The following is a 12,880-nucleotide window of genomic DNA, read 5'->3' as shown; positions in this document are numbered from 1 at the left end:
CATTCCCTGTCCCAGTCCCATATTCTCCTCTAACCTTTTCTTCTGCTCCTTCCCCTACAACTGCATTCCAGCCTCACATGACTATTAGATTTTCATATTCTTTTACATACTGTATTACCCTTTCAATATCCTCATTCACTTTCTCTATGTCTTCATCTTCAGCTTGCGACGTTGCGATCGATACCTGAACTGTATTTGTCGATGTTGGTTTCCTGTAGATTCTGATGAGAAAAACCCTGTCACTGAACTGTTCACAGTAACACACTCTCTGCCCTATCTTCCTGTTCATAACGAATCCTTCTCCCGTTGAACCATTTTCTGCTATTGTTGATATTACCCTATACTTATCTGACCAGAAACCCTTGTCTTCTTTCCATTTCACTTCAATGACTTCACTCACCCCTATTATATCTAGATTTAGCCTTTGCATTTCTCTTTTCTGATTTTCTAGTTTCCCTACCACGCTTAAGCTTCTGGCATTCCACGCCCCGAGTTGTAGAATGTTATCCTTCCGTTGATTATTCAATCTTTTTCTCATGGTAACCTTCCCCTTGGCAGTTCCTTCCCGGAGATCCGAATGGGGGACTGTTACGGAATATCTTTCCAATGGAGAGATCATCATGACACTTTTCAGTTACAGGTCACATGCCCTGTGGATTTACGTTACGTGTCATTAATGCAGTGGTTTTAGTTGCCTTCTGCATCCTCATGCCGTTGATCATTGCTGATTCTTCCGTATTTATGGGCAGTTTCCCACCCCTAGGACAAGAGAGTGCCCTGAACTTCTGTCCGCTAGTCCGTTCTTTTTGACAAGGCCGTTGACAGAATGAGGAGTGACATCTTATGCCGGAAGTCTTCGGCTACCAATGCTGATTATTAATCAAAATTCAAGAAGTGGAGGGATTTGAACACGTTTGGATTATGAACCAAAGACCCTACCCCTAGACCATGGGCTGTCATATCCTGAGGGATATCGTGCCAAATCCTGTCCAATTGGCCCGTTAAATCTTCAAGATCCTAAGTTGCTTGGAGGACCCTCAGTTGGGGAGACATCCGTTGAGCTTGCTGGTCAAGGCAGAGATTGGAAAGCTCGAGCAAAAGCAGTAGAAACTCTCGGCGTGTGCTGGCGAGCACTATCTTGCTGAAATGTAACCCCAGGATGGTTTGCCGTGAAGGGCAACAAACCGGAGCGCAGAGTGCCGTGTACGTATCACTGCGCTGTAAAGATGCCGCGGATGACAACAAAAGGGGTCCTCCTGTGAAAAGAAGTAGCACTCCACACCATCATTTCCGATTGTCGGGCTGCAAGGCAAGCGACACTCAAAATTTGTAAATTTGTGGTGAGATCTTATGGTACCAAACTGTTTAGGTCATCGGTCCCTAAGCTTATACACTACTTAATCTAACAAACTAACTAACGCTATGGACAACATACACACTCATGCCCGAGGGAGGACTCGATCCTCCGACGGGGTGAGCTGCGCGGACCGTGAGAAGACGCCTCAGACCCGCGGCTACACCGTGCGGTGCGACACCCAGCTTGGTATCTCACTGCGGACCGAGGGCTCCAGACACGTCTTCGCCGGTCATTGGGGCTCATTTCGGAGCGGTACTCATCGCTGAACACAATTCTACTCCACGAGGTTCAAGACTGAAGACGTGTCTGGAGACGCCTCGAACAGCTGTGGGCCCTACTGTCGTCTACCATACGGCTGACAACCAGTAGTGCCGATTTTTATGTCATTTAATTTCATAGCAGGTCCCCTTTCGCTGTCATACATGGCATCCTTACCGCACAGCGATAAGTCGAAGACATTCTATGAGCCGTTTTGTTGCCGTTGAATGAAAGTCATACTGGACTTACATTTTAGCAAAATAACGCCTGCCCGCAAACGGAGAGCATTGTCTACTGCTTGTCTTCACGCTTGCCGATCACTAACTTGGCCACCAAGGTCGCTAGATCTTTCAACGGCTGAGATCGTTTGGAGCATAATGGGCAGGACCCTCCAACTATCTCGGAATTTGACGATTTAACGATCCAAATGAACAGAATTTTGTACGATATCTCTCATGAGGACATCTATCAACTCTATCAATCAATGCCAAGCCACAAAACTGCTTGCAGAAGGGTCAGAAGTATTCAATTTGTGAAGCACTTTCTCTTGAATCAATCATTTAATTTTTCTGAAATTGTAGTCATTTGTTTGTCTGTACATCACATCTACCGCTTTGGGTCCCATACGGATAATTCGTAGTGCAACATTGTTTTGTATTAGAGTATCTTAAAGAGTTTCTAACTGATATTCCTTATGAACTATTTTTGAACAACATATGCTGGACGGAGATGGGGGAGAGGGTATAACGAATCGAGATAGTAGAGAGAAGCAACAGCAGTTAGGCGAGGTCCTTTGTCAGTTTGGTCCCTGTCGGTCCATTATGGCCTGGGGGACATCGGCTAGTACGTATTTCTTCATTCAAAAAACTTTACCAACTGCCGTATGTTTTATATTTCAAATGCTACCAGTTTTGGCAACTCAGTATTGCCATCTTCAGGCACCATAGGCTTTTATCGTATTAACAATCTTATCGAATGGTGCCATAAAACTGGAATCGGAAGGCCGATCGTTGTGCAACAGATTCCTGTGAACGGGAGACACTGACTAAGCTTACATACAGTATGTAGGTTCAGTCCTTGTCACTCGTATAAGGTAGCTCACGGAAGCTGAATTATGTTTCGCCAGGATGCTGTTGAAATAGTCGGGAAGAGAACACACATGAGTTATTGCAGAGAGAGCATTTGGTCTTTTGTTGATCTTTGCAAGGTGTAATTAACTCCACAGCGAACATGAAACTGAATTTGGCGGGACGTGTAGGCTTGGCTAGTTATGTGTTACGTTTACGCCGTTCCCTAGAATTTAGAGCAAATGGAGACTGAAGTAAACGTCCGGGCGGCGCTGTTGGCAGGTACAGTACAACACTGCACACAAATACACAATGACCACTGTCCTTTTACTCTCTTGTCGGAGATACAAAAAAGTTACACGAGTCACTCGTGTGTCCTATACGGGCGCACAGAAGAATATACAGGTCGTCCCATTTATCATGACCACATCAAATAACATTTTGTCCAGAACCGAAATAAAAAAGAATGTACAACAAATGGTTCTTTCACTAGCCTTGGGACGCAACGTGGATGGCAGTCTTTCTTGTATCTTTGTTCATTAGACTACGAAGTTGTGCTTTTCTTTAAATAGAACCACTTTCTCAACACTTGTAAACACGACGTTGTTAAAAACGTAACACAAAACTGACTTTGACAGTCCTGTACTAGCGCGAAGTACAGGTGTGTAACTCGTCCACTTGCTTTAGTTGACACTAAACAATAGAAAACACAATTACTGTTCTGCTGCTTTACATTTCCCATACAGTCCTGTACTAGCGCGAAGTACAGGTGTGTAACTCGTCCACTTGCTTTAGTTGACACTAAACAATAGAAAACACAATTACTGTTCTGCTGCTTTACATTTCCCATGAATGAATAGTGTTATTCCTTCTCTTCGTTGATGTGAACTGTACTGACACAAGCCTTCAACTGACGACAGCTGAGTAAATGATATGTGTGCAATTTCCTTGTGTTTCCAAATGGTTACTCTCATGTCCATCAAGTGGATTGGATTGCTTGACACTTGGTTCTTACAATGTCTGCTAGTACAGCAGTCAAAGTCAGTTTTGCGCTACGTTCTTGAAAACATCATGTTTGCGTGAATGGTAGACAGTGAAAAGTTTTTGAAAAGGTCTTGAGGAGAGGAAGTGGGTTACCAATACAAAAGTTTAGACGTAGTGAAGTTCGTATCTTTGGAATCAACAAAGTTACAAGACAGGTAGTTCAGGATGTTTAAAGCCCCCAAGTGGCTACAGAACACTTGCGAGATACGATGTATACACCTGTATAAAGGGTGTAAATTTTAGGTTTACAAACCAGAAGAACTCGAAAAATAAACTTCACACAAAAAATGTGTAGAATACAGAGTTGATTACTTTCGAGGAGGACATCTGCTAGTGCTAAAATCAGCCACCCCCTGGGATCAGGCGGGAGGATACTTTAAAATTTCAAATGGCAACCCTCATATTTTATCGCAGAATCAGATTCTACATAAAAACTAAGAACATTTTGTCTTAAACATTTGTTTTGATTCTTGGTAGTTGGCGCTGTAATTCAAGAAAATCCATGTTCTCATTTTTGCTTGGAAAATGGTTCAAATGGTTCAAATGGCTCTGAGCACTATGGGACTCAACTGCTGAGGTCATTAGTCCCCTAGAACTTAGAACTAGTTAAACCTAACTAACCTAAGGACATCACAAACATCCATGCCCGAGGCAGGATTCGAACCTGCGACCGTAGCGGTCTTGCGGTTCCAGACTGAAGCGCCTTTAACCGCACGGCCACTTCGGCCGGCTGGAAAATGGTTACGGATAAATAAATAATACTTATTTTCTTCGTAAATTTTGACTCGCTAAGACTAAAACTCTCCCTCTCTCCCCATAGGGTGGGTTTTGAGAGAGAGTAATTAGAGTTTTACAAATGTTGACCCAAACAAAACTTATCCGAATCTGCGGAAAAAAATTAATATGTATATACAGGGTGTCCCAGAAATGTTGCAGCAAACTTCGAGAAGTTGTAGAGGACGTCTTGAGGAATTAATCGAGGATAGGAATTGGCATCCGGAAACATCATCCAATGATGCTACAGAGCTTTGAAGTTACAGGCCCCGGCACCTGCTACTATGCCACCACCTCAGCACCAGTCATCAGTTTGTACGCTGACGGACAGTGGGCGGAACGTCTCGCAATGTTGTGTGTTATTCAGCGATCGTGACTGAGTGCCACGATTGCCAGAGGAAAAGACGGAAGTAATTTCTGTGTAGAAAGACCTTTTCTCCCAAGAAGCATCGCGGGGTAGTCGCGCTGGTTAAAGCGCACTGCCACGGTTCGCGCGGCTCCCCCCCCCCCCACCCCCACCCCCCACCCCTCTCCGTCGGAGGATCGAGTCCTCCATCGGGCATGGATGTGTGTATGTGTTGTCCCTAACGTAAGTTAGTTAAAGTTAAATTAAGTAGCGTGTAAGGCTAGCGACCGATGACATCAGCAGTTTGGTCCAATAGGAACTTACCATCACCACCACCATCCACCAAGAACCCGATGCCCTTGCCTCGATGGATCACGATTTCTGACACCGCTTTCACTGCGCAGTTTATTTGTTTATGGAATCCCACAAAATTTCCTTTATTTTTCCGGTATACAGCAGGAAAACCGTCATTCAACAAGGCAGCAGAACATTGAATTCATAACAGACAAGGCCTGTCTACGCAGCAGGTAGCTCCATCTTCTCCGCTGACAATCATGGCAATAAGTTGCAATCACTGAATAACGAACAACATTGCGAGATGACCCGCCTACGGTCCGTCAGCGTACAAATTCGTGACTGCCGCCGATCTGGTGGCCTAGTGGCAGGCGCTGGCGCTCTATAGTGTCGCTGGATGACGTTTCCAGACACGGTTTCCTATCCTCGATTACTTTCTCAAGATGCCCTCTATGGCTCCCCGCAGCTTGTCGCTATATTTGTGGGAGACCCTGTATAAGGTGTTTCAGGAGGTGTATTAAAATTTCAGGAAGTGGTGGTATAGACTAAATCGCATGAAACGTTGCATACACCACGTGTCAAATTTTTCTTGGCTGCAGAGATACAGCTGTTAGACCGTAGTCCAAACAGATAAACAGAAATGTGTTAAAAAAAAACCAAATGATTAAGTTCAAAGTTGATTTTCAAGAATTCCATGCTCGACCTCTACGCACTCTCAAATGCACTTGACTATACCATGCATAGCTCTTTAGGGGTCTCCTTGGCGTACTTTTATGGGGTGGCACTATCAAATCGTTTCTCGTGTGTACTGAGCCATGTTGAGGCTCACGTTGATGCCGTTAGAAGGTTGGTATCGTGTAATAGGGATAGTGGCGTCTCGTTTTCTTCTCGTGTTTACTGGCGCCACTACGTTTGCTAGCATTGTCTGTCCATGAGTGGCAGCAGCATCGGTTATTGATATCGAGTACTATCTTTGGAAGGGCGTCAAGTGTTTACCGGATCAGAGTGTGGCAGGTTTCAGGTTGGGACAGAGCAGCAGTGAGGTCCGGCAGCGCGAGGACATGCCGGGACTTCCGGCGGCACGCGGGCACTGCCGGATAGAGGGGCAGCAGTTGCGAGGGCTACAACCTAATTGTCCACCGGACCCATAACGTTTGAGTTGATTGAACATTAACCCAGTAGTGAAATCTCCACTATTTTGAGATCACGCCATTTGTTCACGCGTTGCTGTTCGTAGGATCGCTGAGACAAAGAGCAACGAGATACTGGCAGAAGTAAAGCTGTGAGTACCGGGCGTGAGTCGTGCTTCTGTAGCTCAGATGGTAGAGCACTTGCCCGCGAAAGGCAAAGGTCCCGAGTTCGAGTCTCGGTCGGGCACACAGTTTTAATCTGCGAGGAAGTTTCAACGAGTGGAGTGTTTGGAGCTGGTGAAATTAATTAGCCATCCTCCACTTCTTACTATTAATCATTGAATTCGTTGTGCTTATGGATGAAGTTTAATCAGCGGTATTTTTCTGCCTAGTGGCCGCTAACGCCCCAGTTACCTGCCCTGGAGGTTAGCATATTTTCGTGGCAGTGTAGCTTTCCTTGCCTTGCATTGCCGCTGCTGTCCAGTTAGGCGTGTAGTTCGACAGCCTCCTTGATTGTGTTCGGATATTTTGTTCTTTTGCACTACTTTGGTCAGATTATGAAGACGCAGTGCTGTCTGTCGGTTTCGCCTTGCCTGGGTTATTCCATCGTTGTATTGGTTACCAGACATTAGGTAGATTTTACATACAACTCTAGGCTGCCTGTCTCATCGGTTATGAAGTTGAGCTACTTTCCCAGACCGATCCTTGGAGCACTGTCTGAGGCCCACTTCTCTCTTTATTTGATCAGATTGTGATGATTGTGTTCTTTTTAATATTTTAGTATCTCTTGGAGAAGTTTAATTGTTCTAAGGAATTTGCTATCCAGGCATTCAGCTGTCAAATTGTTTTTTGAGTTATTACTATTGGGCGTTCAGCTGACAAATAATCTGAATTTCTGGTGAATAAGGCCTTCAGACGTGAATGCAAACAAATGGTTCAAATAACTCTGAGCACTGTGGGACTTAACTACTGAGGTCATCAGTCACCTAGAACTTAGAACTATTTAAACCTAACTAACCTAAGGACATCACACACGTCCATGTCCGAGGCGGTCACGTGGTTCCAGATTGTAACGCCTAGAACCGCTCGGCCACCCCGTCCGGCAGATGTGAATGCAACTTGACATGTTCAGAATCAGCAGGGGGCACGTATGGGGCACTGGTTATATGTCAAAACAATTTTTTTTCCATGTGTGTACAAAGCCTGGTGACAATATGTCAAGTAATGTATGTACAGCAACTCTGTGAAATCACTTCAATAATTCGTAATTGTGCAGCCTTCAGACGTTCTTGGAATCTCGCCGCAATCTTAATTACATAATAGCTGCCGCCAAGATCTGTAAGACGTGTAGCGGGATAACAACCGGGGACTGATATCTGGCGCGGCGAACCTGCTAGTTCCCACTATACACGTAGGGCTAGTAAGTCTCGTTGATACTCGAGCGCAGTTTGTCAAAGTATCATGGCGGTTAAAGAGAACTTTCTGCGACTGTTTGCTGATGGAACGTACACTCTACTGGGCAGCCCAGTAATAATCCGAAATAGCTGAGGTAATTTAAAGCTTCTAATTGTTTGTATTTATTAGCAATTGTCGAGATTTGATGTCTAATGAACGAGCTGCTGAAGCCAATGTTAGCAGGTTTTCCTGAAGTTTTCTTTGTTCACTCTTACAACCGCTGGCAATGAGAGTGCGCCGGCCGGTGTGGCCGTGCGGTTCTAGGAGCTTCAGTCTGGAACCGCGCGACCGTTACGGTCACAGGTTCGAATCCTGCCTCGGGCATGAATGTGTGTGCTGTCCTTAGGTTAGTTAGGTTTAAGTAGTTCTACGTTCTAGGAGACTGATGACCACAGATGATAAGTCCCATAGTGCTGAGAGCCATTTGAACCGTTTTTGAATGAGAGTGCCTAAGTTGAGTTCCACATCTCTTACAGTTCATGAAAAGCAGAATGGTCAACTTATAAAACCTCAGGCATTCCTTGGGATCATCGTCTTATTCAAGTTTTCTCCGTTTCACATAAAGCTAAAAAAGAGTTCCATTACAGCCGAAGATTCGGGAATATCGCTAGATGTAGCGTTAAAAAAGTTAAAGACCACCACCTATATACGAAGTCAACGCACAATAACCACTCAGAAACGGCAGGTGATAGCACTAGAGTTTCAGAAACGGCTGAATTTGTGAACTGTTCTCGTGCCGCCGTGGTTAAGGTAAACCGTACATGGTAAAATGGCGCTGTCCAAAACGGCGACGAGGCCACTGTGGTTCGCCATTGGTCATAGATGACAAGGGTGAATCACGGATGTGGAGTTGTGTAGGGGGGAATAGACGTGCAACTGTTTGAGCAACTGACTCCCCCCCCCCCCAGATGAACCAAGGGGCTACCAACAGTGTCTCCTCAACGACCATTCGGCGAACGTTGCACCGTACGGGCCGCTGTAGCAGGCGCCAGGCTCATCCACACACGCCGACTGCAGTTCGTCGGCTACGAAGCCTGGAATTTGCACACCAGTGCCGCAACTAAACGTCCACTGAGTGGTGGCAGGTGGCCTTTTCATATGAATCTCGTGTTATGCTCCGCCGGCCGGAGTGGCCGAGCGGTCTAGGCGCTACAGTCCGGAACCGCGCGAACGCTACGGTCGCAGGTTCGAATCCTGCCTAGGGCATGGATGTGTGTAATGTCCTTAGGTTAGTTAGGTTTAAGTAGTTCTAAGTTCTAGGGGACTGATGACCACAGAAGTTTAGTCCCATAGTGCTCAGAGCCATTTTTGTTATGCTCCATTGGACATGTGGCTATTGGCGTGTACCGTGTGAAACGTCTGAAAGCAAACGCTCTGCGACAATTGTCGGAATGATGCAGGCGGGAGGAGGGGGCGTTATGATGTGGGAAATGTTTTCGTGGCGTTCCCTGGGTGGTATCGTCATTCCTGAAGGCACAATGGATCAACAGAAGTGTACATCTACCACTGGGGATCAGATCCACCCCACCATGCAGTTCTTTGTTGCTCAGATCGATGGAATGTACCAGCAAGACGATACAAAGTGTCACATAATTCGCACAAAACGCGTGTGGTTCGGTGAGCACCAAAAAATGGTTCAAATGTCTTTGAGCACTATGGGACTTAACATCTGAGATCATCAGTCCCCTAGACTTAGAACTACGTAAACCTAACTAACCTAAGGACATAACACAAATCCATACCCGTGGCAGGGTTCGAACCTGCGACCGTAGCAGCAGCGCGGTTCCGGACTGAAGCGCTTAGAACCGCTTGGCCACAGCAGCCGGTGGTGAGTACCAGAATGAGTTTATCGTATCCCACTGGCCACCAAACTCCTCGGATGTAAACCCAGACAAGAATCTGTGGACCACCTCGATCGGACTGTTCGCGCCATGGATCCTTAACCAAGAAACCTAGCTCTGCTGGCCACTGCACTGGAGTAGGTATGTATCCACATCCCTGTCCGTACCTTCCAGAACCTCGCTGACACTCTTACTGCACATTTTGCAGCGGTCCGTACTACAAAAGTTGGTTATTCAGGGTTTTGACAGGTGGTTACATTAATGTGACTGGACAGACTGTTGTGGACTGACAAGACAGCCAGTCCACAGTGACGGGTAACCGAAAGGCACGCGTACACACACGCCGGCTGGCGTGAGGTCTGAAACAGGATACTTTATGAATGCTATAAAGAAAAGTACGTAGCTCCTCGAATACTTAACTTTATTCCATCATTGTGGTACATCGCTCTTGACGATACAAGTGAGACTCTCAGATATGGTTAATGGCGCCTTGCTAGGTCGTAGCCATGGACTTAGCTGAAGGCTATTCTAACTGTCTCTCGGCAAATGAGAGAAAGGCTTCGTCAGTGTAGTCGCTAGCAAAGTCGTCGTACAACTGGGGACGAGTGCTAGTACGTCTCTCTAGACCTGCCGTGTGGTGGCGCTCGGTCTGCAATTACTGACAGTGGCGACACGCGGGTCCGACATGTACTAATGGACCGCGGCCGATTTAAAGCTACCACCTAGCAAGTGTGGTGTCTGGCGGTGACACCACACAGACTATATACTGAAAGAAGTGTCCGTTGAATTTAGGCTTGGGACTATTGCGTTTACAACGCCTACAACCAGATTACTGTTATCCTAAAGATAAACCAGTCGCAAATGTGTTTGAGCGAGAGACTCACTCATCAGTTCGAGTACGATTCTCTTCTCTCTTTTATCACATATGGCTCATAAATGTCTGCAGTTGTACTGGGGTAGCATGGCTTTAAAGGCCCAAGTTGTGTCTTGAGGCGTCAAAGCAAAACACAGAGTTTTTAAAATGTGCAAGAACTTGGCGTCATCAAATTAAGCTGTCGTCCTAGTACAGAGGTAGCAAGTAGATTTGAGTTCAATGCCTATGTTGTGAGGCTTTAATGGAACTACCAAGAAATACACACTAAAGCCCTCTTTTACTGAAATAAATTATAGAAATATATTGTATTATGCACTTTTCTATGGATCAAATAAAAACCGAACAACGGAAATGTATGGTGATGCGTACTCCTACTGCAATCACAGGCAAAATTACTGACCATTCTTATTGTTTTGCCACTTTGAAGCTGAGTACCATTTCACAATCAAAATTACACTTCCTAAATTCAGTTATAATGTGCATTTGCTGCAAAATTTCGATGTTAGAAATACATAGCGATTCAGCCGAACTAACACCTATGGTGCATTAACTTCCAACTCAGCTGTGCTCCCTTACACTTAACACTTAAGAGTTTGGTTCCAACTAGCTCACTGGTGGGTTCATTCGACACGTAGCCGATGAAATATGAAGTTATGCGGCACTTTGTACGAGGGCCATTCTTTTAATGTTCTGACAGTTGCGAAATGGCGACCTCAGCGAAAATTAAAAATATTTCACGTGCAACATTTACCTACACCTTCCAGTTACTTTCCTACATACAATAAGTGATCAAAAGTATCCTGACAGCGCCAAAACATACGTTGTTCATATTAGGTGCATTGTGCTGCCACCTACTGCTAGGTAACCCATATCAGCGACATCAGTAGTCATTAGACATCGTGAGAAAACAGAATGGGGCGCTCCGCGGAATTCACGGACTTCGAATGTGGTCAGATGATTCAGTGTCACTTGTGTCATACGTCTGTACGCTAGATTTCCACACTCCTAAACATCCCTAGGTCCACTGTTTCTGATGTGATAGTGAAGTGGAAACGTGAAGGGACACGTACAGCGTACAGGCCGAACTCGTCTGTTGACTGACAAGAGACCGCCGACAGTTGAAGAGGGTCGTAATGTGTAATAGGCAGAAATCTACGCAAACTATCGCACAGGAATTCAAAACTGTATCAGGATACACGTACTATGACAATTAGGTGGGACGTGAGAAAACTTGGATTTCATGGTCGAGTGGCTGCTCATAAGCCACACATCACGCCGGTAAATGCCAAACGACGGCTCACTTGGTGTTAGGAACGTAAACATTGGACGATTGAATAGTGGAAAAACGTTGTGTGGAGTGGCGAATCACGGTATACAACGTGGCTTTCCGATGACAGGGTGTCGCTATGACGAATGACTGGTGAACGTCATCTGCCAGCGTGTGTAGTGCCAACAGTAAAATTCAGAGGCGGTGGTGTTATGGTGTGATCGTGTTTTTCATGGAGGAGATTGCACCCCTTGTTGTTTTGCGTGGCACTATCACAACACGGCCTACTTGATGTTTTTAGCACCCTGTTGCTTCCCACTGTTAAAGAGCAATTCGAGGATGGCGACTGCATCTTTCAACGCGATTGAGCACCTGTTCTTAATGCACGGCCTCTGGTGGAGTGGTTACACGACAGTAACATCCCTGTAGTGTACTAGCCTGCACAGAGTCCTGACCTGAATACTTTAGAACACCTTTAGGATGGTTTGGAACGCCGAATTCGTCCCAGGCCTCCCTAACCGACATCGATAGCTCTCCTCAGTGCAGCACTCCGTGAAGAATGGGCTGCCATTCCCCAAGAAACCTTCCAGCCCCTGAATGGACGTATGCCTTCGAGAGTGGAAGCTGTCATCAAGGCTAACGGGGGGCCAACACCATATTTAATTCCAGCGTTACCGATGGAGGTCGCCACGGAATTGTAATTAATTTTCAGCTACGTGTCCGGAAACTTTTGATCGCATAGTGTAGTCGCCGCTCTGACGTAGACACTTGTCATAGCACGGTACCAGCTTTCAAGTACCCCCGTTATATAAGACAGCTGCCTATACTTTCCGCCAATCTCTATGGTGGTCTTCAGCTCGTTGTCGGTGCCAATATGCTGACCTCATGGTCAGCGGTTCATGTGAATAAAGAGATGAAAATCCTGGCGGTATGACGTGTGATCAAACACTCCCCGTCGAAAACACTGCAGGAGTCTCTCTTATGCGGTTGCAGTTGTGAAGAAAATGGTTCTCAGATATCTACTTGGCGCAACTTTGACCGTGAATTTCGATTATTTAAACTTAATGAAAGTAACCACGTCAGAGTTTAACAACAGACACCGAAATAAAACAAAACACGAAAAATCCTATAAATAAATTCGTAAATAACGCAGGAACTGATATAATTTTGCTG

The sequence above is a fragment of the Schistocerca cancellata genome, chromosome 7 (genome assembly GCF_023864275.1).
Source record: "Schistocerca cancellata isolate TAMUIC-IGC-003103 chromosome 7, iqSchCanc2.1, whole genome shotgun sequence".
In the NCBI taxonomy this organism is placed as follows: Eukaryota; Metazoa; Arthropoda; class Insecta; order Orthoptera; family Acrididae; genus Schistocerca; species Schistocerca cancellata.
The sequence above is the reverse complement of the archived record's forward strand: the minus strand, read 5'-3'. Positions refer to the sequence as shown.